The sequence below is a fragment of the Kogia breviceps genome, chromosome 1 (genome assembly GCF_026419965.1).
Source record: "Kogia breviceps isolate mKogBre1 chromosome 1, mKogBre1 haplotype 1, whole genome shotgun sequence".
NCBI lineage: Eukaryota > Metazoa > Chordata > Mammalia > Artiodactyla > Physeteridae > Kogia > Kogia breviceps.
This window is the reverse complement of record NC_081310.1, coordinates 16,428,081-16,451,451: the sequence shown is the minus strand read 5'-3', so window position 1 is coordinate 16,451,451 and position 23,371 is coordinate 16,428,081. Positions and strand designations below refer to the sequence as shown.

The following is a 23,371-nucleotide window of genomic DNA, read 5'->3' as shown; positions in this document are numbered from 1 at the left end:
CACTGGGAGAGAAAACTGACTAAATATGAGCAGCCAGGACATCCAAAGAGTGAATCCAACTGGTCCCAAGTTACTTTACACCCCAGCAAAGGAAGAAGGCACTGTCATTTTTGAAAATGGAAGGAGAATTCTTAAGGAATAAAAAAAAAAAAAAAGAGTTTCTCCTCTTTGGGGAAGCTTCAGCTCAGTCTTACAGCTCTCTCTCTATTATCTTTTGAAGGCTTCAGAAGCCTTAGTGGCAGGGGTCAAAACTCAGGTGCTTTCTGAAGCTTTCCCCACTCTCTTTTCTCACTGGCGATTGTGTAGATGGCACAGGACAAATGCCTTTATTTAGTTACAAGCCAATGGCTCTCCTATGCTTCTTAAACAGCATTTACTAAGTCCCCTTTAAAGAAGAGATCTTTGAATAAGCCAGTACTTCTTAAATACGTTAGGGTGAAAGCAAATAGAACTCCCAGGGCACCATAGTGATATATATACACATGCATAATCAGAATAAAAAAAGCGGCAAACTACGATAGAGAGATGGAACCTTTCTACAACACCAGTGTGGGGTTTACCTTCATGTACTTGGGGAATACTGCAGGTATGCCCTAAAATCAGGGGAATAACTTTCACCAGGTTGGGGTGCGTCTGTTATGTCCTTGACACACCATATTCGGTTTCTTGTCATATTACATTGGTTTCATTAGACTGTTTTTAAAGCCTAGACAACACATCAGAAAGATTTCCCTATGTCAGAAAAGTGGGAAAATAGTCAGTTCCATAATCTCATCTGAATAAATTAATTGAGCTTTTGTGCGTTCAAGGGAAGGAAGGTTACCAATGAAGAACACTGTACAACAGAGCACCCATGAGACACGGTCCTGAGGACAGCTGCTGCCAGAGGAGGTTTGACAAGGGAAACGCGGTAACTCCTCTCAATTCCTTTCAAGGGCTCTTAGACACCCCAAGAATTCTCCTTAGCAGGGAGCAAGTCCTGTGGCTATCTGGCTATAGCACTGGGCTGGAGACCCCTGAGGGCCAGGAAGAGATCTGCGCACATCTATTTCACCCATCAGAGAGCTCCTTTTTAGACCCTCCTGACCGGGCCACCCATTGGACCGACACTTGTAGGAGCGACCCTGGGAATACTGGCTCTATGTTGGAGAGAGAAGCCTTTGTAAGTCTCACAAGTACAGGGGCTGAATCATTCATCGTCTCTCTCCCCAAGGCCTCCTAGTACATAGTAAGTGCTCAATAACTATCACAAAGGAAAAGAAGATTAATTCTTTTCTCAAACAGCTAAATCATACGATGAGGACCAGTGTAAACCACAAGTCCTGACATCTTCCTAGGATTTTAATGCCTCACAATGTACTTTCACATACATTACTTCATCTGAGCCTGGTAACTCCTAGGTAGTGTTATCTCCATTCTACTGTTGAGGAAACCATAGTTCAGAAGCCAAATGGTTTTATTTAAATGAGTCGGGGGACTTCTTAGTGCTAACCTCTGACACCAGGCTCGCGACCTGCCCTTCCTATAAGATATAAAGCAGCTGACACAGCAAGCAGCACAATCTCTTAGACTGTGCATTCTCAAGTGAAGCCTGGGAAGACCAATTCTGAGACCTTCGTGGTATTCCGACTTGAACAGATACAGCAACGCTAAAATAAACACTCTGTCTTTTCCACTGGCTCTGATGCTGTGGTGAGAGCGATTTTCATTGTTATTGTGAATAGCTATTCTAGTGCCAAGGGCAGAAGCATCTTCCTCTAAATGCCCAGCAGCCTGAGAGGGACGGCGCTTAGAAGGGACGGAGATGGAGAAGTGATTTATGCTCAGGCAGCTACCTTGGGGATCACGACATTCAGTGACCTTCCCTGGAACTGGTACTTTGGGAATGACGCCAAGAGAGATTCAAGAGAGAAGGAGGGAGCAGATTCCCCCATGTTTCAGCGGGAGACTAAGATGTCTTCAGGCCATCTCTTTCTTCCACGGTGGGTACGGGGGAGACTGGACCACAGGCAGCCACAGCAGTGGGCATAAGAAAGACTCAGAGGGACTTCCCGGGTGGTCAAGTGGTTAGGACTCCATGTTTCCACTGCAGGGGGCATGGGTTCGATCCCTGGTCGGGGAACTAAGATCCCACATGTTGCGTGGCTCAGCCAAAAATAAAAATTACAAAAGCAATTTAAAAAAAAAAAAAGAAGAAAGACTCAGAGTTGTTTTTTGATCATCAGCCTCAATGACAAAATCACTTTTTGGTGTATAAAGCGAGTCCACAATTGCCCAGAAGTTTACTGCACTTTAAAAATTTTCCCTCTGGATGTAGGGGATCAGCTGTGACCTCTCCTCCCTCAGGATGGCTTCACAGAAGTCATTCTGCCTTGAACAGGCAATCAGTGTAGCCCAAACACAGATGGACTTTTACAAACGCCAGCTGATCCTTTGCTTCCTTTTTTTTGAAACCAACTGATTATACATTAATTACTCCTTGTTCACAGTAAGAAGGAAGCTGAGGGAGGGGCTCTCAGAGGCAAATATGTGTTCTCCATAGCTCTACTATAATCATACACATGTCTAAGCTCATGTCCATGGCTCTGTGGGTGCCTGGGATCCTCTAACTACAGCTTCTAGTCTTGCGGAGGACAGAAACATGGTCTTGCTCTTGGTGGGCCTCCCAGGCTGCTTTGTTTCCATGAAGGGTAACACTGATGGGGTGAATGATGGGGGTTGGTGGTGCACACACAGACACACGAACTTCGCAGCATGTTCAGCAGCATAAGATATCTCAGAGAAGGATCCAAGAATCCAAAAAGCATTTTACAAGTCTAATATATAGACAGACAACACAGAGTCAGTCCTATTTCCCCAGCCTGCAATCAAACCAGCTTTTCTCAGAAGTCTAGTGTGAATGAAGGGAAGCGAAAAGTGCAAGTGGCAACAGGTCTTGGGTGGTGGCCATTTGGACTGTGGATGGATTTAAAATGTACATTTTAAATTTAAATTTCTGCTTTGCAAATAAGTTCATCTGTACCACTTTTCTAGATTCCATATATAAGTGATAATATACGATGTTTGTCTTTCTCTTTCTGACTTACTTCACTCTGTATGACAAGCTTTAGGTCCATCCACGTCTCTGCCAATGGCATTATTTCGTTTCTTTTTATGGCTGAGTAATATTCCATTGTATATATGTGTCACATCTTCTTTATCCATCCCTCTGTCGATGGACATTTAGGTTGCTTCCACGTCTTGGCTATCGTAAATAGCGCTGCTACTGTAAATAGTGCTGCAATGGACATCGGGGTGCATGCATCCTTTTGAATTATGGTTTTCTCCAGATATAGGCCCAGGAGTGGGATTGCTGGGTCATATGGTAGCTCTAGTTTTAGTTTTTTAAGGAACCTCCATACTGTTCTCCATAGTGGCTGTACCAAGTTACATTCCCACCAGCAGTGCAAGAGGGTTCCCTTTTCTCCACACTCTCTCCAGCATTTATTGTTTGTAGATTTTTTGATGATGGCCATTCCTACCAGCGTGAGGTGATACCTCACTGTCGTTTTGATTTGCAAAAGGAGTAGGTATATGTATCTGTATAACTGACTCACTTTGCTATACAGAACAAACTAATACAACATTGTAAAGCAACTATAATCAAAAAAAATTAGAAGATTAAAAAGGCAAAAAATAAAAAAATAAAATAAAATGCACAATATGGGAGGGGCTTGTCAGATGTGAGCCTGAAGAGGGCAGGGTGGTAAGATCTCTTGGTACATCTCACTATGGGGCATCAGTAACCTCTCCAGGACTCAGTTTCCCCGTGTCTAAAACGATGTTGGGCTTGGACTAGACTCTAAGGCTGGCAGAGTCACTGGCTACTCTTGAGGTTACGGGGATTCAAGATTAAGAAGCTTGGCCTGCCCTTTCTAGCAACACAGACACCGTGGTACAAAGCAAGCCCACTTCTATTCTCAGCCATCCTTTTCTCTCTCGTAAACTCTAACCTGTGAAAAGTCTTGACGATTTTCAAATAAAGAGACAACTTCAAGACGTATCTTGCTTCGCCCCCTGTGATCCCAACCTACATTTCTAACTTCACGGGCACGTCACCATCTCTGCTGCCGTGTCCCCTCCCCCCGACACCCACCACAGTGGACTCTGCCCGAAGCCCTAGAAGCACCATATGACTTCCAATCTCCAAACATGCCAAGTGCTGACATACCACCACGCCCATGCCACGTGAAGCCTTCACCTAGAAACCGCTTCTTTACATTTGGCAAATTCTACTCATTCTTGAAGGTCCAGCCCAGTTTCCCCGCTTATCAGAAGAATTTCCAGCTCTTGCAGGGCAGAAGCAATCTGTCCCTTCTTTGGGCCGGACAACACTTCACCTATTGTGTATGATAGCTCTCTCTTTAGATGTGTGCCTGACAGAGGACAGCCTGAGAGCAAAGACTCAGATTCATTTACCTTCAATGTGTGATACCAACTCTTGCCTCTAAGAATCGCTGTAAGGGTTAACTAAGGCAGTGACTATGAACACAGTGAGTGCTCAAGGAAGGTAAGCTTATATTATTAACAGACCACCGAGAGCAAAAGACGAAAGGCTGCACCTACTCTCAGAGTCCCGTGCCAGGAAGACTCTCCTAACCAGGAACAAAGAAAAGGTCACATATGTCCAAACAGCAGGGGTACCTGAAACCCTGTGGATGGCAGGAGTTTTCTCTGCCTTTAAGAGAATGCTATTTGTAGCAACATGAATAGACCTAGAGATTATCATACTAAGTGAAGGAAACCAGACAAAGACAAACATCACATGATATCCCTTATATGTGGAATCTAAAAAAAATGATACAAATGAACTTATTTACAAAACAGAAACAGACTCACAGACTTCGAACACAAACTTATGGTTATCAAAGGGGAAAGGTGGTCAGAGAGGGAGGGATAAATTAGGAGTTCGGGATGAACATATGCACACGAACTATATATAAAATAGATAATCAACAAGGACCTACTGTTTAGCACAGGGAACTCTACTCAATATTCTGCCATAACCTATATGGGAAAAGAATCTGAAAAAGAATGGATATATGTATATATAATATAAGCAAAAAATAATTTTGCTATATACCTGAAACTAACACAACATGGTAAATCAACTCTACTCCGATATAAAATAAAAATTAAATTACATTTTAAAAAATCAAATAAAATTGCAACACATTCCTGTCTCCCCCCCCCCCCAAAAAAAAAAAAAAAGCCTGCACCTACTCTCAGAGTCCTATGCCAGGAAGCCTCTCCAAACCAGGAACAAAAAGAAGGTCACATACGTCAAAATTGCAGGAGTATCTGAAACTCTGCGGATGGGAGACGTTTTCTCTGCCTTTATAGAGTCAAACAAACCAGCACAGTCTTTGGCTCTGCCTCTGTTCCTCAGTTTATATCTATCAACATCAGGAACCTATGGGCACACGTAAGCCCAATTCAACAGGACACGTCTGAGAAAACCACTCTGGGGTCACTAGATTTGTAGACCCACTGGCTCACTCACATAAAACCAGGTGTAAAAGGAGACTTCAAGGAATATTACTATTGAAAGTAGCCACACTTACAGGCAATTTACAACATGCTTTCTTGGATATAATCTCAGTTTTAACCTTAATGGCATCTCATGTATATGCGCTTGTACAATTGCTGTCTTATTGACAGTGTCTGCTATGAGCTAGATAATTTCCATCACCCACCACTTGTTGTACAAATGAACAGACTGAGATTAGAGCAGGCAAGCCACTCGTGCACACAGCCAGAACAGAGAAGTGGCTGGAAATCGCAAACCAGGTCTATCTGACCCCAAGTCCACAACCTTTCTACTGCTCCATGGCCCCTCTCTTCCCAACAAAGGCTCCTTCTGAAGTTCTTCAAAGACCAGTGGGTGGAAGGTTCCAGCCAAAGCTCAGTAAATGATGAGCCTTCGAAGTGTCAGAACCATACACAAAAGGAGTCAGGAACTTTCCTGGCAACAGCCAGAATCTTAGGACAAGATTCAAGGAGCGATAACAGAACCAGATGACCTTTGAAACGTGAACACCGGGACAACATGTGACACTGTGCTGAGGCTTATTAGACAAGTCTGGTTCTAGCCCTTTGAACCTTCAACTTTCCTCAAAGAGGAAAGATGGAGAAGGAACCAGATAGCACTGAGGGTTCAGAGGCTGAGCTTCTGAAAAGCCTCATTTAGGTTTTGAAGGCGAGATATGAGGTCTATGTTTCTGCCCCTCTCCTCGGCTCCTTATAAGTCAAGCATACGTTTTGTGTGTGATTTTCTAGCTCTTGATCCAATATTGTCTGTTGCAGCTAAGTGAGGAGGCTGGTCTTCGTCTTGACATGTGGTTGTGCTAGAACCCTTCTGTAAAAAACTCCCAAATCTCATGGTTAAAGGGATGAAGGGTTTACACACAGGACTATCACTTCTTGGTAAGAATTCCCATTTACCTCTGAAGCTGTGTTGTCTTGAACCTCTCTGTGCCTTGGGAGCTGGTGACCACTTTACAGGGCTCTGGTCAGGCTCAAATATGATGACGTATGCGAACGGGCTTTGTTAAATGCAAAGTGATTCATAAGGGCATAAGGTGGCATGACTGTATTTACACTTATTCTTTTTTAATATCTTTTAAAATTGAAGTATAATTGACCTACAATTTTATATTAGTCGCAGGTGTACAACATAGTGATTCAACATTTTTATACATTGCAAAATAATCACCATGATAAGTCTCATTACCACCTGTCACCATACAAAGTCATAATATAATTGACAATATTCCCTATGCTGTAAATTATATCCCATGACTTGTTTATTTTGTAGCTGGTAGTCTGTACCTCTTGGTCTTCCTCACCTATTTCACTCGTCTCCCCACCCTTCTCCCCTCTGGTGACCACCTGTTTCTTCTCTGAGTCAGTTTCTGATTTGTTGTTTGCTTATTTGTTTTGCTTTTTAGTGAAATCATATGGTATTTGTCTGTCTGACTTATTTCACTTAGCATAATACGCTATAGGTCCATCCATGTTGTGACAAATGGCAAAATTTCACTCTTTTGGTGGCCGAGTAACATTCCATTGTGTATATACCACATCATCTCTTCCTGTTCGTCTGTCAATAAACAACTAGGTTGCCCCCTTATCTTGGCTATTGTGAATAATGCTGCAATAAACACAGGGGTGCATATATTTTTTCAAATTAATGTTTTTGTTTTCCTCAGCTAAATACCCAGAAGTGAAGTTGCTGGATTATATAGTAGTTTTATTTTTAATTTTTTGAGGACTCTCCATACTGTTTTCTACACCGACTGCACCAATTTACATTCCCACCAACAGTGCACCAGGGTTCCCTTTTCTCCACATCCTCGTCTACACTTGTTATTTGCTGTCTTTTTGATGACAGCCATTCTGACGCTGTCACTGAAGAGGAATGTACTAGCCACACTTCCCCAGAGGTCACTCAAAGACAACAAGCATTGGCTGACACAAGCTCATCTCATCCCCCGGAAACAACTTTTGAGGTTGATCTCCGACTTTGCAGATAAGGACACTGAGGCTCAGAGTTAGTGATCAGAAAACACTGGTAAGTGGATCATCGAACCCAAATCCTGACTCCCAACAGGTGTTCTTTCCACTCATCACATAGCCTCAGACTTGGGAAGGGTCCATTCAGGTTACAGTGCACAAAATTTGAGCCACTCTCGGGGGGCTGTGAGATCACGGTGTCATCAGTCCAATGAGCCGTACCCGCCCGGGACCTCAAAGTGCACATGGGCAGCCTCCGAAGCACCTGTAGCCAACCCTCATCTGTTTCCCTGGCTTCCCTGAACCCCCTACAGGTCATCCTCCAAGCTGAGTTTTAACCAACAGATTTGAGTTTTGCCTTCTGTCCCTTTGTGGCCAGACCCTAGGCATATGAAGGACTGTCCACGGCCCCGAGCTTAAGGAAGAATGAGGTGAAGCAAATGCATGGTAAATCCAATGCCTGGAAAGTCTGCCTCTCAAAATGTAATATGCCAATAATAACAGCAGCAGCTCAGAGTCCTACCTGCATTATCTGATTTAAGCCTCACAAAGACTCGACAAGGTAGATACTCTTTTCATTCCCATTTTGCAGACGGGGAGACTGAGGCTTGGGAGGATTACATAATTTATCTAAGGTCACATAGCCAGTAAGTGGTGGCGCCAGAGTGAAAGTGACTTATCAATACAATGGACTACTTTTAGTACTTCACTTCATAAGGTAAGAGAAACCCATTTATACACAATCTTGTTTATAACACATAGTAGAGTATTTAACATACTTACTTTTCTCAGCTTGGCAAATAGACCACACACCTGCTAATGCCTTTTCCATGTCAAGTTATTCTGACTATTCCAACATACACAGCAAGTTAAACTATCTACGTGAAAAAGATGATAACTTCTAGCCCTATAAAATAATAAATGACAATACACTGTCACTAAAAATAAGACACATACCCAATGCATTCAAAACACTTATGCTACGTAATTCCTTTTCTTTTTATTTTTAATTTTTTAAAAATGAATCAAGATGTTCTGGAGGAGGAGGGGGGAAAAAACCCTGTGAATTACTTTATATTATTTAAATAAACCTTAAATAAACTTTCCCTATATCTCATCTCTACAGAACTGTCACCCCACCACAAAATCGCCATGCATGACAAATTGTGAGGCCAAAATGAAGGAAAGGGTGGAGGAAAGGCATTCTTGTGTCATTTCACAATTTTTGGGAGGCTCCAGAATGTGGTACATTTTGGTCAGTGTGTGTTTACGCTCTACCTTTTTAGGTTGGGAAATCCAAAGGCAACATTTCTTACTTGAAAATGTGTTTCATGGAAAGTTCTTCAGAGGTTTGTGGTTAATCTTGTTGCGATTTCTAACTCCTTGAAACCTTGAAACCTGACTCATAGGACATGTTACTAAATATGGCAAATCCTCTGACAGGTAGCTGTGTTAAAATTCTTTGGTAAAAAACTCCCAGACATCATGGTTAAAGGGATAAAGGGTTTATGCAGGGGCTGCCACTTCTTAGTAAGAATTCCTACCTCCTCTAAAGCCAATAGGAGCCTGTGTGACACTGAAAGCCTGTGACTCCCTCCCCACCCCCATGTCACCTGCTTTCCCATCAAACAGAAAAGGGACCTCTGAAGGTCCAAAGAGCAATCTTGTTACTGCATTTCAAAACATTCTTGTGTTTTTCTTAATGTAGATTCATATTTACAATAGATGATACACTTTTTTAAAAAGGCACATGCTTTCCCGCCTTGCAGCTTCAACTTTCCTAAAAGATCACTTACAAATCCTAGGAGGATTATACAGCCACAAAACAGCAGTTCGATACCCTGTCTAAATGTGGGTGCACCTGTGCTGCTAGGCTGCCCGTTGAACCCTCTGTTTAGATCATAAATCCAGCTCCACAGCTCTCCTGTAATATCCCAGGGCAGAATCCCCAAGTTTAAGGCTCTATCACATCGTTTTCTTTCCTCTTGATTGGGAATTGCCTTTCCTTTTGCATTTTATTTCTCCTTGAGACTTTTCCTAACCATGTAGTGTTTGATTAAAAAACCCAGTTAGGGGAGGGGGAAGGGTAAGCTGTGACAAAGTGAGAGAGTGTCATGAACATATATACACTACCAAACGTAAAATAGATAGCTAGTGGGAAGCAGCCGCATAGCACAGGGCGATCAGCTGGGTGCTTTGTGACCACCTAGAGGGGTGAGATAGGGAGGGTGGGAGGGAGGGAGACGCAAGAGGGAAGAGATATGGGAACATAGGTATATGTATAGCTGATTCACTTTGTTGTAAAGCAGAAACTAACACACCATTGTAAAGCAATTATACTCCAATAAAGATGTTAAAAAAAACCCACCCAGTTATTTCCAGGAAGACTCTAAAAACAATTTACAGTAGGCTTGTGTCATATGACAACCTCCTCGCCCCCCATAAATATTTATTTGCAAAAACTGAGATGAGGGATCAAAAGAGAAAGAGCACATCATAGCTCCATATACCACCAGAGCTTGGAAAGGAAAGCCCGTTAAAGACCTGTCTGTGCTCCTGAGGAAACTAGAGATGGTATTTGAAGATGATTGTAGCATTATATTGGGAGCAGGAGTTGGGAACTTTCATCCTCCTTTTTCTAACCCTGACTCCTTTCCCGATACACTGGCTGTTTCACTGCAGGCAAGTTACTCCCCTCTCTTCTGCTTCAAGATTGTGTCGAAGGTATATCTTTGTCAAAACTCATCAAGTTGCACACTTAAGATCTGTGCATTTTGCTGTATGTAAATAGTACATCCATTAAGAGTGGGGAGTGCTTGCCTCAGCAGAACATATACTAAAATTGGAATATGATACAGAGAAGATTAGCATGGTCCCTGTGCAAGGATGACACACAAATTCACAAAGCGTTCCGTATTTTTGGGTGCGAGAGGGTTGGATTAGGAGTTTGGGATTAGTAGATGCAAACTATTATACATGAAATGGATAAACAACAAGGTCCTACTGTACAGCACAGGGAACTATATTCAATATCCTGTAATAAACCATAATGGAAAAGAATATGAAAACGAATATATATGTATAACTGAATCACTTTGCTGTACACCAGAAACTAACACAACACTGTAAATCAACTATACTTCAATTAAAAAAACAAAAAAAAAATGAGGAAAATGAAAGAAATTAGAAGGATGAAAATGTATATAAATATTTAAAAAATAATATCATTATGTAAGGTCCTACAAAGAAATACTAGTCCCAGGCAGTTGTACAAAGGAATCTCACTAGACTTTTAGGAAACATATCATTCCAATCTATGCAAACTATCCCAGAGAAAGAAATGGGGAGATACCTCAACTCACTTACACAGGCAGTATAACCGAGATACCAAAACCGAATCAGAAAAGGGAATGTACAGACCCAATCCACTCATGGAACAAAACCCACTCAAGAAAATAACATAGCATAACCAAGGTCTGTTGTATTTATACCGCCCCCCCCCCCAAATAAAAAACCCAAGAAATTGAAATGATGGAAAATCATCCTTTGGATTCAGTTCCTGTGACCAAATGTCCAACACAGGACGCTGTGGCACTGTGAAGCCAGTGGAGAAAAACTCTGGACTTCCGCAGAGAAAAAAACCTGCCTACCTACTTCAATGTAGAAGTGAAACCAAGGGCTTAAAACTAGTCCCTTCATCGGTTTCGCGAGAGGCGGCGCCTCGGCGAATCAAGGGCCCGCCCCGAGTCTGGACGCGGATCTTGGAGCAACTTTCAATACGCTGGGGTGACCGTTCTTCCACTGACCACACTCACCAGAGAGCTTCATTTCACACCTTTGCTTTTATAATTTTCCACCTTTGGCTAAAAATACTGCTTTTGGGGGTGAGATTCAAGCAAAGCATCATCCCCCAAAGCAAAGGGGGCAGCAGCCAATAAGGGCTCTTGCAAGGTGCCCCCGGGCGAGCTGCCTCTTCCGTTTCTACCTCCAGCCTCATTGGAAGACAGCCCTGAGCACTTCGGGCGCGGCCAAGGGGCTGCTTCCAACGCTCTGGCTTCATTTTCACACGAACGCTCCACCAAAAAAAGAAAAATAACATTACAGCTGTGTCGAGGGTCCCGGTGGCAGCCGCCATCTGGGGAGGGCAGAAAGAACTAGAAGCAGTTTCCACCACCTCCTTTTCCTGACCTTGGGGATATTGTCACCATTTACTCGTCGGATGAAGTGATGATGAAAGTAAAGTATGGTTCATTACACATGTGCTGATCTGGCAACCGCTGATCTCTTCGACATGAAAATAATTCTCACCTGCTCCAGCCTACGACTGCCCCGCTGTGTGTGCATGGACACACACGCACACACACAGTAACAATATGTCATTTACTAGCTCTGTTTACTGACATACAGGGTTCAGTACAGACTGTCTGGAACTCGGCCTCCAGGCCCTTCTCGAAATTTAGGACCACAGAGAGCTGTTCTTGCCCAGAGTTTTAGGATGGGGTTTTGTTTGTAATCTTGGCGCTGTAACATGAGGAGATTTAAGGTTTGGGACTCAGCAGACCCAGATTCTGCTTTGGCTTTGCCACGTAAAAGCTGGCCCTGGGCACATCTCTTAACCTTTCTAGGCCTCAGTTTCCTCATCTGTAAAACGTGAGGGACACCTTCCTGGCAAGGAGGTTGGGAGGGTGAGCGGAAATGAGAATCAAGAGAGGCTACAGGGAACGATTCAGCCCCACTTGGCCACCGTCACCCTTTGATCTAAACCAGCTTTACTAAAGTAAAAGTAAAGATAGACCTTGGAACAGAGCTAGCTATGTGGCAATCCAGTTCATTCTCTAAACCGCACTTTGCCCCATCTCTAAAATGGGGACAAGACAGCATCTATCGCCTAGAGATGCGAGGATAAACTAGGACTGTGAAAGCAAAAGCTCTCAGCACTGTGAGTCCGATGGGTACCCCAACGTCGGAGCTTCTGTTATTTTTTCCTCGATTCCCAGTTGCCAGCAGAAGGGCTTGTTTCTGGCAGACCCCTGTTCGTCTTCCCAGCTCCCTGGTCATTCAGGGATACGTCTGCACACGGAGCTCCCTTCCCATCAGCCGCAGGCTCCCCAGCTCAGGGCAGCTCCGCTCTTCGTCTCCAGATCAAGCGAAAATCTGGTAAATATTACACTTACAAGGTAACAGGTCTGCAATGCTCGGTGTCCCAGGCGGAGCACAGTTGCTTCTTGGCACCCAGATACGCACAGGCTGCAGCACCGGGCCAGGCTACATTTGGCTGCTTTGTGGCATTCAAATAAAGATATCAAAAATCCTCCAGCTCTACAAACATTTGTACTGTTTGCTAATCAAAGGGGTTAGTTTAAGAAAGTCACCTGAAGAGAACTTGGCATGTTGACTGCTCTTCTCAGTTTAGACCCGAAGGAGCACTGCATAGTTTGTCATGTATAAATGGTTTCTATATTGTACGCCAGGTGGACTCTACTTTCGGAGTGCACTGCCTTTCCCCAAACAAACAGGCCTAAGCAGTTTTCATTCTGGACTTATGCCCCTAACCATTACACCACGTGGCTGCTTCTGTGTCACGTGATCAGCTCAAACTTCAATTCCCGGGAGCGGTAATAAGACTGTAGTAAATAGGGGGTGGGGTGGGGCGCCTGGGCTCTTCCACTTATCAGCTATTGATCTTGGGAGTGGTTTAATCTATCTCTGGGCCTTGGTTTCCTCCTACGTGAAATGGAAAAAAAATAATAATGCCTATCCATTATTGCCGGGATCAAATGAGCCAATGTCCCTAAATGCTTAGGAGGGTACCTGGGGGAGAAGAAGCACCACATCCGTGTAAGTGATAAATATTTTTATTGTAAATCTTATTCTTGTCATTGTTGCTATGGACCAAACACCAAGTGTGAATAAAAGAAACTAGAGGGGCTTCCCTGGTGGCGCAGTGGTTGAGAGTCCGCCTGCCGATGCAGGAGACACGGGTTCGTGCCCCGGTCCGGGAAGATCCCACATGCCGCGGAGCAACTAAGCCCGTGAGCCATGGCCACTGAGCCTGCGCGTCCGGAGCCTGCTGTGCTCCGCAACGGGAGAGGCCACAACAGTGAGAGGCCCGCGTACCGCAAAAAAAAAAAAAAAAAAAAAAGAAACTAGATACAGATCCTCAGCAAAGGGTAACTGGTTCCCCCATTAAGTAAAATAAGCGCAGTTAGACATATTGAGGCCCACCTTTCTATTAACTAGAAGCAAGTAGTGGAAAGTGGTAAAATTAGATTATATCACAAGCCAGTGACTTAAACTTTGGCCTTCACTGATTCGGAGGTCAGGACTGAACTTCCCTTGGTTAAGAACACAAAAAGGACACCGTTTTCAAGTGGCTTCATCCCACCCTCCAAACATCTAACCTCAGAACTTTTAAATAAAACCTCCTCCCAAATGGCAACTTGGAGAAAAAATATCAAAGCAGTCTTTGAGCGGGAACAAAGAAAGGGGCACCGTTTTCCTAAGAGTAAAGAAAACGGAGCACATTCTCTTGGTTTGCTTTGACAGTTAAAGGTGATCGGGAGGCCCGATTTCCCCTGTGGGCGATGGAAGGTCAAGGACTTGCGGGATGACAGCTCGAGTCTGCTGGCAGACACCCTTCTTGCTCCGCTGGCCCGGGAGCGCGCTGCTGCAGCAGGTAACGGCCAAGTCCAAACGGCAAGCAAGCGACAGCTGTCTCTGTCCTTTGCACACCTGTCTGGCTCCCACCCTCCTTTCCTCCCCTCCCCTCTGCCCTCCCTGTGCATTCACACCCCCTGCTGCTGCCTCAGGTCCCTTGTGCGTAAGAGCAAGAAGGGAAAAACACTGCGAGATACATAAGGAATTGAAACGAAGGAGGTTGATGGCCAGTGCGGACCTCAAAACTCACTTTACAGAGGATACAGGTGGAAGCCAGTGGCGTCAGGAAGAGAAAGGACAAGGTTTTTTACGCAGTAAGGCCTTCTGGGACCTCAGGCCACATCCTCTGGAGACATCTATTCCGTGGACCCATGACCCTGGGCAGAGTTCCTCTCTGGCCACAGTCACCCAAGGCACAGGACAGGACGGGGCTTCCCAGGGGTCAGGAGGGGGGCAAGCCAGACAACACGAGGGGCAGGTGACCCCGGCACAAGAGTGGGCCTTTCTGTTCTTTGTACTTGAAGAAGCGTAAGCCTCTCTCAAGACAGAGTCTGCGGGGGGCGGGGGAGGAAGCAGTAGACTGAATGAATCACAGTGCTGATGGGGGTGGGGGTGGTCGGGAGGGATGTCCTTGCGGTTAACCACATTTTACTGGGCTCTTTTATTGATTGCAGTTGTATTGAAAGAGACGTGACTCAGACATACCATTTCCGAAGCCACGTAAAGCACTGGGTTCTAATGGAAGCTCAATGTCTGAAAACGTCAAGAACTGTCCTCTGAAATGTGGAGAGCTTTGCTATCAACACAGACATCACTTGCTTCTGTCCTTTCACAGCTGAAGGAGATGCTGACTTTCCTATTTCCCTTTTCATACTGAGGCTCTGGCTCTTCGCTGCTCAGGTACACGTATCATTCTATGTACGATATGGATCGGATGTTTTAAAAAGTTGGTTTCGTCACCCAGTCACCTTGTCTCCGTGTTACCATTGGCCTTGGTTTGTAAATACCATTCAGCAACTTTTTTTTTTTTTTTTTTTTTTTTTTTGCGGTATGCGGGCCTCTCACTGTTGTGGCCTCTCCCGTTGCAGAGCACAGGCTCCGGACGCACAGGCTCAGCGGCCATGGCTCACGGGCTTAGTTGCTCCGCAGCACGTGGGATCCTCCCGGACCAGGGCACGAACCGGCGTCCCCTGCATCGGCAGGCGGATTCTCAACCACTGCGCCACCAGGGAAGCCCTCAGCAACTTTTTAATGGTTCTGCTTTGTGTAGGGCAGTGGGTGTTTCCATTTGTCTTCACAAATAGGCTATAAGCTACTTGAGGGCAGGGGTAATGGAAGAATAACAATAAAAAGAGGAAGAACAATGACAAAAGTAACACTACAAGTGTTGAGGGGCAAGCCATCTGCCACATAGCCGCCATGATTGTCCCGTTTTGGTGGAAGCTAAGAAACTGAGGCTTAAAGAGGGCCTGTAACCTATCCAATGTTACATAACTAGAAATAGGGCGCCTCCACTTACACCTACGTTATGTGATCCCAGTGCATTCCTCTGGGCTGTCTGTGCTGCCTCTTTTGGGGGCATCCACCCCTACTCTCCTCATTTTTATCCACCCCTGTGATTCAGGCAGCAAGCCCTTGAGGCAGTACATGCTCAGTGAATATTTATTGAATTAAATTGAATAAAACAGTATTTTCCACATCATTGTTTTCGGGGACAATCCAGGAAGGGATTAAAGTGAAATAACAACAAGCGAGAAAGATGTACCACTTAGTTGTAGAAATAGTTACTAACACACAGAGTTCTTTTAGGCAGGTTCTGAAAGTTTTGAGCCCTCCTGATAAGACAAAGCATATCATTCTGCCTTATTTACTTTTACCAATGTTTAAATGATATCTTCAGTATTATTTTCCTCTGAAAGAAGTTGGTACCACTTTTAATTTTTTCTTAGGCTTTAAAAAAATATATCACTTGCTTTTCTCAACGTATAACTTGATATTAAAAACATGGGTCGGAATTTCTGGTTTTCCTATAGTTCTCAGAATACAAAAGCAAGAAAAAGTCTTCACTGATCACCTTGAAATAAGTGAATGAATGAATGAGTGAATAAAAAATATATTCATTCCCTACCACATGCAAGGCATTTTTATGTGTTAATTTCTTTTTTTTTTTAAAGTACCATTAAGAAGCATTATTTTTAAAAATCAGTTCTCATTTTAGAGAAGAGAAAAATGAGGTTCAGAGATGGCAACTGACTTGCCCAATATTTCACAGTCAGGATTTTACCCAGGATTCTCCTTTATGCAAAAATCTGTATTTTCTGTCTATTATATCACAGACTAAGTGTCACCCTCAAGAGTCATCTTTGGCTCATGTATGAGTCACTTTCTTGGCTTATCAGTGGTAGGCTGGGATCAAAAAACCAAAGGTTGACATCCTCACAAAGTTGAAAGGAAGGGACCACCGTCTGTTATAACAAAGCAAAAGAAACAGAGAGGCCCATTATATGAACTCGTCTGTCTAGACAGATGACTAAACAGGGGTCCCCCCAGGGTTAGACTTAAATTTCCTCTGTTCAGCCTGTTGGATATTTAGCAAAAAAAAAAAAAAAAAAAAATGTTTAAAGGCTGTAGTACTAATCCAAGCCCTCCTACACTACCCAGAGAGTAGTTTAAAAGCTGTTTTGGTGCAGCCTGCATGTGTTAAAGTTTCAAGCAGAAATTGGATTGAAACAAGAACCCTAAAAATACTTGTGCTGTCTGGCTGAGGACCCAAGAACACAGGCCCAACTGCCCCACTATAACTCCAGGGACAGCAGTTCGAACTCACAGAGGGAGCAAGGGTTGATCCAGGTGTCCCCGTGGGACCACCCACAAGAAGAACGCATCAAATATAGGCTTGGCTTTCGTATGGGCTGGCAAGTAGCTTCACTCGTGTTCTTTCTGTGCCCCCGGGGACTCTGAATTTTTCCTAACTTATAACATGAAAAATGCTACTGACAGTAAAGAAGAAGTCAGTATCCCTTCATCCAGGCTGAGAGATATAAACAGAGGTTGGTGATAATACGATGTTTTAAATCCTATTAATATTGCTTTGCCTAGAGTACAAAAACTTTCCCCAGGTAGGAATTAGGAGTTGGTTAACAGACCAAGTGGCCCCGTGGAGAAACTGGGAGCAGACCAGTGGACTAAGACATCGCTCATTTCCCAAGAAGTCCTTAGCAATAATATGCAAGGTGCTATTTCTCTTATGGTCCATATTTGCAAAATTCACTCACTCCCACATTTAACAAATATTTATTGGCTGCCTTGATCTGCAACATTCCTTCATATGTATGAGGATACATACGAAGGCCTGGAACTGGAGATGGAATTTCTAGGGCCTTGGCCTGGAACCATTCTGATCTTTTAATAGGGATTAAAGGATTAATGCAGTAGTCTGAGCAAGAACTCAGATTTACTAGCCAAAAAAAAAAAAAAAAAGCCATAAAACAGTTGTTCCTATCTAGGGAGGAAAAAAAAAAAAGAAAAACACCAGGATTTTACACTGCACGGTCCAGTGATTATTCAGTGTGGACAAGAGAATCATAAAAGGATGCACCATATTTCATACACATTCATATAAGAAGCAACCATTTCCGTTCTTCAAACAGGGAACCCAGAGAATAAAGATGAGCTAAACTCAGAAGCCACTGCCTAATGCCAACACCTGTTTTCAAGCCCTTGGGTTCTGCTGCCTGCTTTGAATTTCCATAGGTTTTTAGGAGAAAAATACTGGATTTAAAAGGAAAAAAGAAAGCATCCAAACATATCTTTTTTCCTCTTTCAGAAAAGAATGATCTCTTTAAAATACAGATACATATTATTCTCATTCAGTGAATTCTCCTTTTCTGACACCTCATCCCATCACCCCAAATGTTCTTGTGTATACTTAAGTTTATCATCTTAGGGGAGCGATTAGTTGGAGCTTTGGAACCAGACAGACCAAGTTCAAGCTCTGGCTCTGCCACTTATTAGCTGTGTGACCATGGGGAAATTACATGATGTCTGTAAGTCTCGGTTTCCTTATCTGTAAAACTGAGACTAACAGTAGTGTTTATCTTATAGGGCTAATAGAGAAAGATTAGCGCGTTGCTGAACATTAAGTGTTCAATAACTAATGGCTATCGGTATCATTATTATTCATCTTATTATTACTAAAGCCAGAATCCACCCTTTTAATCTATCAACACCCCCAAGCAGGTATATGCCTTTTCTTCATGCAGAAGTTTGCTCATATTCGAACACGGATAGCTAGACAGAAAATCATAGTAGTAAAAGGTATGTAAACCCCCAAAACAGAGGTTCTCAAACCTGGCTGCACATTAGAATGCCCTGGGAAGCTTTTTAAAACTAAAGATGCCAGATCCCACCCCAGACCAACTGACTCAGAATTTCTGGAGGTGGACCTCGGCCTGAATGTATGTTAAATATCTCGCAGGTGATTCTCATGCACAGTGAGGTTGAGAATCCCAGCACTAGAACACCCAAGTAGAGACCACAGCCCTGAAGGTCAACGCTTCCAATAAAGGATCTGAGTGCTTTGATATCTGAAGCCCAAGTTCAAGTCTTTGCCATGGTCCCAGCATACCGGTGGGTGAGCTGGTCTCCGTGCTTCCCCTGTTTAGTTTCTGAAAGCCAGTCTGCTGTCTCCCTAGCAATAACACTTGAGTAAACCATCCCTGAAGCCACAGTGGCCGCAGTTCCCGCAGGGAGCTGCCCTCCCGCTCTCCTGCCTACACACAATGGACGAGGTAAGTAGCAGCCTTGAGAAAACAAGCAACGCAGACCAGGAAAACAGAGAAGCAACCCCTGCCGTGAAGGCGAACACATACGAATCAGCTCCGCTTCAGAGCAAAGATACAATCCAACCGAAGATTAGAAAAATGTGGTCTGACCGTTTGCATTTCACAAGGATCCAAAACCAATTTTAAAGTCCAGCCGGTGGACAAAGTTCACATTCAGCAAAACAGCTCCAGTGGTTGCATCATCCACACAACAGGGCGATTCAGAAATACAGATGTCCAGCCAGGGGCAAAACAATGCTTTCATTTTTTTCTGCTCTTTCCCACCGCTGACCCCAAGAGCAGGATGGAAAAGCTCAGCATCTGCTGCTACTAAGAATAGGCTGCGGAGATGACAATGAACTTGAAAGCACGGAGTTACCCAGCATGCTCGGGGGCTCTCGGAGGGGATGGATGGCTGCCCCTGGGCTGAGAGTGGTACAGAAGACGCCTCAAGCCAGGCGGGGTCATTCTCCGGTTTTCTCACTGGACACAGCAAGAAGGAGCCTGAATCTAAGGCATCGACCCGATAGGTCACTGTCAGGAGACTATGGTTCAGGTTAGACAGAATTCTAGGGAACCACATGGTACACGATGTTTAAATCAATTGGCATGGAACTCACACAAGAGAGATAAGAAACAGGAAAGTCATGGTCCCTCTAGCAAACAGTTATAGTCTCATGGAAACTTAGCCTGGATCCTTACTGTGAAGAACATTTACCAGATATTGCTGGGCATGTGAGGACCAGAGCGGCAACCTGAGACCCTAAGGCTAAGGGATCTGAGTACATGCTTCGGAGGTAAGCCTGAGCTTCCCTGACATACATAAATTTCACATAACACATCAGGACTTGCTTCCTAAACCTAGTACTACCACTGTGCCTCTGACACCAAATAAACGTGTCTCGGTTGGAGGAACAAGTCATACATAAAAATGGAGGAGAAGGACACTGATGTCTGTCTTACAAGGCCAACCTACTAATTATTCAGTAAATAGCCATTATAAGGCTCCTCATAATTCAACAGATAACGCGATGGTGTGGCTCCGGCCAAGCCATAGACAGTTTTTAACATGGGTGAAATCTTTGTCTTTGCCCAACTCCTCCACCTGCACTGTGGTACCATTTTGGTCAAAATGTCGTCTGTCCCTCTCGCCTGGGCCCATGGCCACATGGACCCTTTCTCGTGCCTCTCGTTGTCCTACTGAAATCAGGCTTGGCCAATGGCATGGGGTGGGGATAACTGTCAAATCTCCTGAGGTGCAGCCAGGAGGTGAGCATGCCCGGGTTCGATGCTGCCCCCTCAGCCTGTGTCCTGCAATGAAGATGTCATGGAGCAGAGCTACAGCCAACCCACAAATCCACAGTACATGAGTGAGGGATCAACCGTTGTGATATGCCTTTGAGATGAAGAAGAAAAGCTCTAGTGACTTTCAGCTTATAAAATAATGTTACAGTCCAGAGTCCCATTACCTAACAGCACATCATGGTGTAATGGATTTTATACACCATGGGTCCATTATGTCTCCTGAATGTAACCATTTTGAGTAACAAATACTTGATATAATGATCTTGCCCTGTTCTCCAGCCTCAGTATTTCAGAGCGGGTCTCCCGTAGGAATACATCCAATTTCTCAAAGACTACACTAAGTGCTTCTGCTGTCTCATGATTCATCAAGACGGTAGTCATGCGAGCTCACACAGGAAGAAAACGACATGAAATGGCAAATCTTCTCCTTTCAGAAAACTGAAGCAGCTTCCTAGGGCTACTGGATGACGGCCAAATGATCATCCGAAAGGCCATCTTTTCAAGCAGCCAATACCACCTTCCCCAAGAAGCCTTCCTTGACCTCTCTCAAGCAAGTTCAGCAATTCTTCTGACCTCTCAGACGCTTAGTAATAATCAGCCACAAGGTGCTAGCTTCTCGGTTTGGTTTGGTTGGTTTGGTCTGCCTGAGCTCCTCAGGAAGTTGTAGTTCTCCTGAAGTCAGGGACTATGCTCTATTCCTCCATCCAATGGCGACTTCACCCAGCACCTGCACGCACTATAGACTCGGTAGACATGTCTTATACAGATGAACGAAGGAGTCAAATCGACATCCCAGTGTAAAGTCTTGCTGTTCAAGACTTAACAATTAGAATTCAAAGTCTCATCCAAGAGAAATGCTTTTTGACTGATAAGGGACATAGTCTTACAAATCCCCTGGCTTATGACCTCATTTCAAAGTTTAGGCAAAGGCGCGAGGCACAGCTGGACAGGTCCAAAGACCCTTCCCAGCCCAACTTTTCACTTCGCACAGGGAGAGACAGTTTGTCATTCTCCGAGGCCAAGCGTGGTCACCTATGAGTTTGGTGCCTTGTGTCCCTGGTCACTGAGTCAAGGGTGGTCGTGCCTAGGCAGTACAGCAAGTACAGCCTCCAACAGTGGCCATTCTACACTTGTTAGCACAAGATGGGAGACCCAAGAGGTTATTTCCATACACAGAAGGGTGCAAAGATAGCTTCTTTCCCGAAAGGAAGGGGGTGGGTTCCAATAACTCAGGAGTATTCATTTAAAACAATAATAATTTTTAAAAAAACAACCAAAAACCATATTCTACATACAGAACCCACTTGTAGCCTGCTTATCCAATTATCTGCTAAAGAAAGAACTCAGCACAAGGGAAGTCTGGTTGAAGTTCGTGGTGCAGCTTCACCTAGAAATGCAGCTGTGAAGTGCCTTTCCCATGCATTGCCAAGTCCAACTCACTGGGCTGGGTATTCCTCCTTGGTCACATGTGCACTATTCTCAATTTAGCCACAGGAACCCCTTGGCTAGAACGACCCTTCTCCCCATTTTATGCAGAGGAAAAGCCACAGACTTTACAGTGGCCTCCAACGCCCTACCTGACCCATCATTAACTCTCTCATCTCATCTCCTAGGATATTTTTGATCATCCTTGAGTGTGGAAGGAACGGTATCCACTGCTTCCTCTGCCAGAAATGCTCTTCTCCACACTGTCTCAGGCTGTCCTATGCCCTCCTTCAAGTCTCTGCTTCCACGTCACCCTCTTAATGAGCCCTTCCACGCCCAGCCTACTTTAAATCTCAACTCACCTCCCCATTCCCCCAATGCTGCTCTATCGTATTGATCAAAGTCTATCATATTGATCAAATTCTACCATTCTTATCTCGTCTTTTGAACTAATTGTCTATCTTCTTTCTGCAAAGTGTGAAGCTCTCCGAGGGCAACGTTTTCTGCTGTTTTATTCACTGATGGCATCCCTAGTGCCTAGATGGAGGCCTATTACATAGCGGACAATGAACACTGTGGAGTGAAAGACAGTATCATAAGAATGTCTTGTCTTTACCTCTGTCTTCCCACGATCTCTGCATGCTTTTGACGTTTATCTTAAAACTCGATCTATATTTGTAGTGCATGTAGAGACCTTTTAATGGAAGGCTTGCTGGGAAGTAGAGTGAGTAGGACCAGTCATTCTCTTCCTACTTCAATAGAAAAATGCTTTTATCCCATTGTTTAAATCTGCAAAGTGATGAGTTCTTATAATATTAATATTTTAGACTTCATGTTTTCTAGTGGTTATTAAGCCTGACCAGTATAATCCCAGGGTGGCTACAAAGTAACCACTGTAGTTAATGCCTCTTCCTCTGGTGTTAGTTGACTGTTACATTTATCCTTCACCACACAACTAGCACACAACCTAGTTCTCAAACTGGTAGAAATAACAGAGAAATCATTTGGGGCACAAGGACACTTTCTGGGCATGTTTATAAAAAAAAAAAAAATTTTGTTTTTGGTTTAGTGATACAGACCACGTAGAAGAACTGGCTGCTTCTTTAGTTTGATGGTCAAAAACACTACATAATGTCCACACTGTATGGCTGGAATCAAAATACTGGATGGTTCCAAAACAACATCAAAATAACAGGAGGTCTAGGGTTGCACAAAGAAAATACCAAGTAATTTATCATTAACTTTTTCTTTTTAATATCTGGGTCAGATTTTCACCTGCTCGAATACCTCTGGTTTAAAAAAAAAAAAAAAACACTATTTGGAAAGAGAAAACTGAAGTTACTTGTGGCTGAGTTTGGCTGAGAGAGTAGAGTTTACATTCCATTGTTGGCGAGATCCTTACCCCATGGAATGTCTCAGAACAGGATTCAGGCCACGAAGAGGTCAGCAGTGCTTTGACCAAACACTACCTCAGCGAATTAAACATTATACATTGACTAAGACATTATCAATTATGCATCACTTACACATCACACATTAGTTTCGAAACTCCCCTTCCCAATCCACGCTTGAATGGAGGCATTCACTCCCGTACATAACATCCCCAC

At 43.9% G+C, this 23,371-nt stretch overlaps 1 protein-coding gene and 1 non-coding gene across 5 annotated transcripts in view; one reads left to right on the top strand and one right to left on the bottom strand.

The window, feature by feature from the left end:
• The window catches only part of TGFB2 (transforming growth factor beta 2), an 84,103-nt gene that overhangs the window by 41,559 nt on the left and 19,173 nt on the right, over positions 1 to 23,371 (bottom strand). The window lies entirely within an intron of this gene.
• Positions 10,367 to 10,475, top strand: LOC131746729 (U6 spliceosomal RNA). The gene has a single exon (XR_009332631.1). It is a non-coding gene; the product is annotated as a U6 spliceosomal RNA (small nuclear RNA).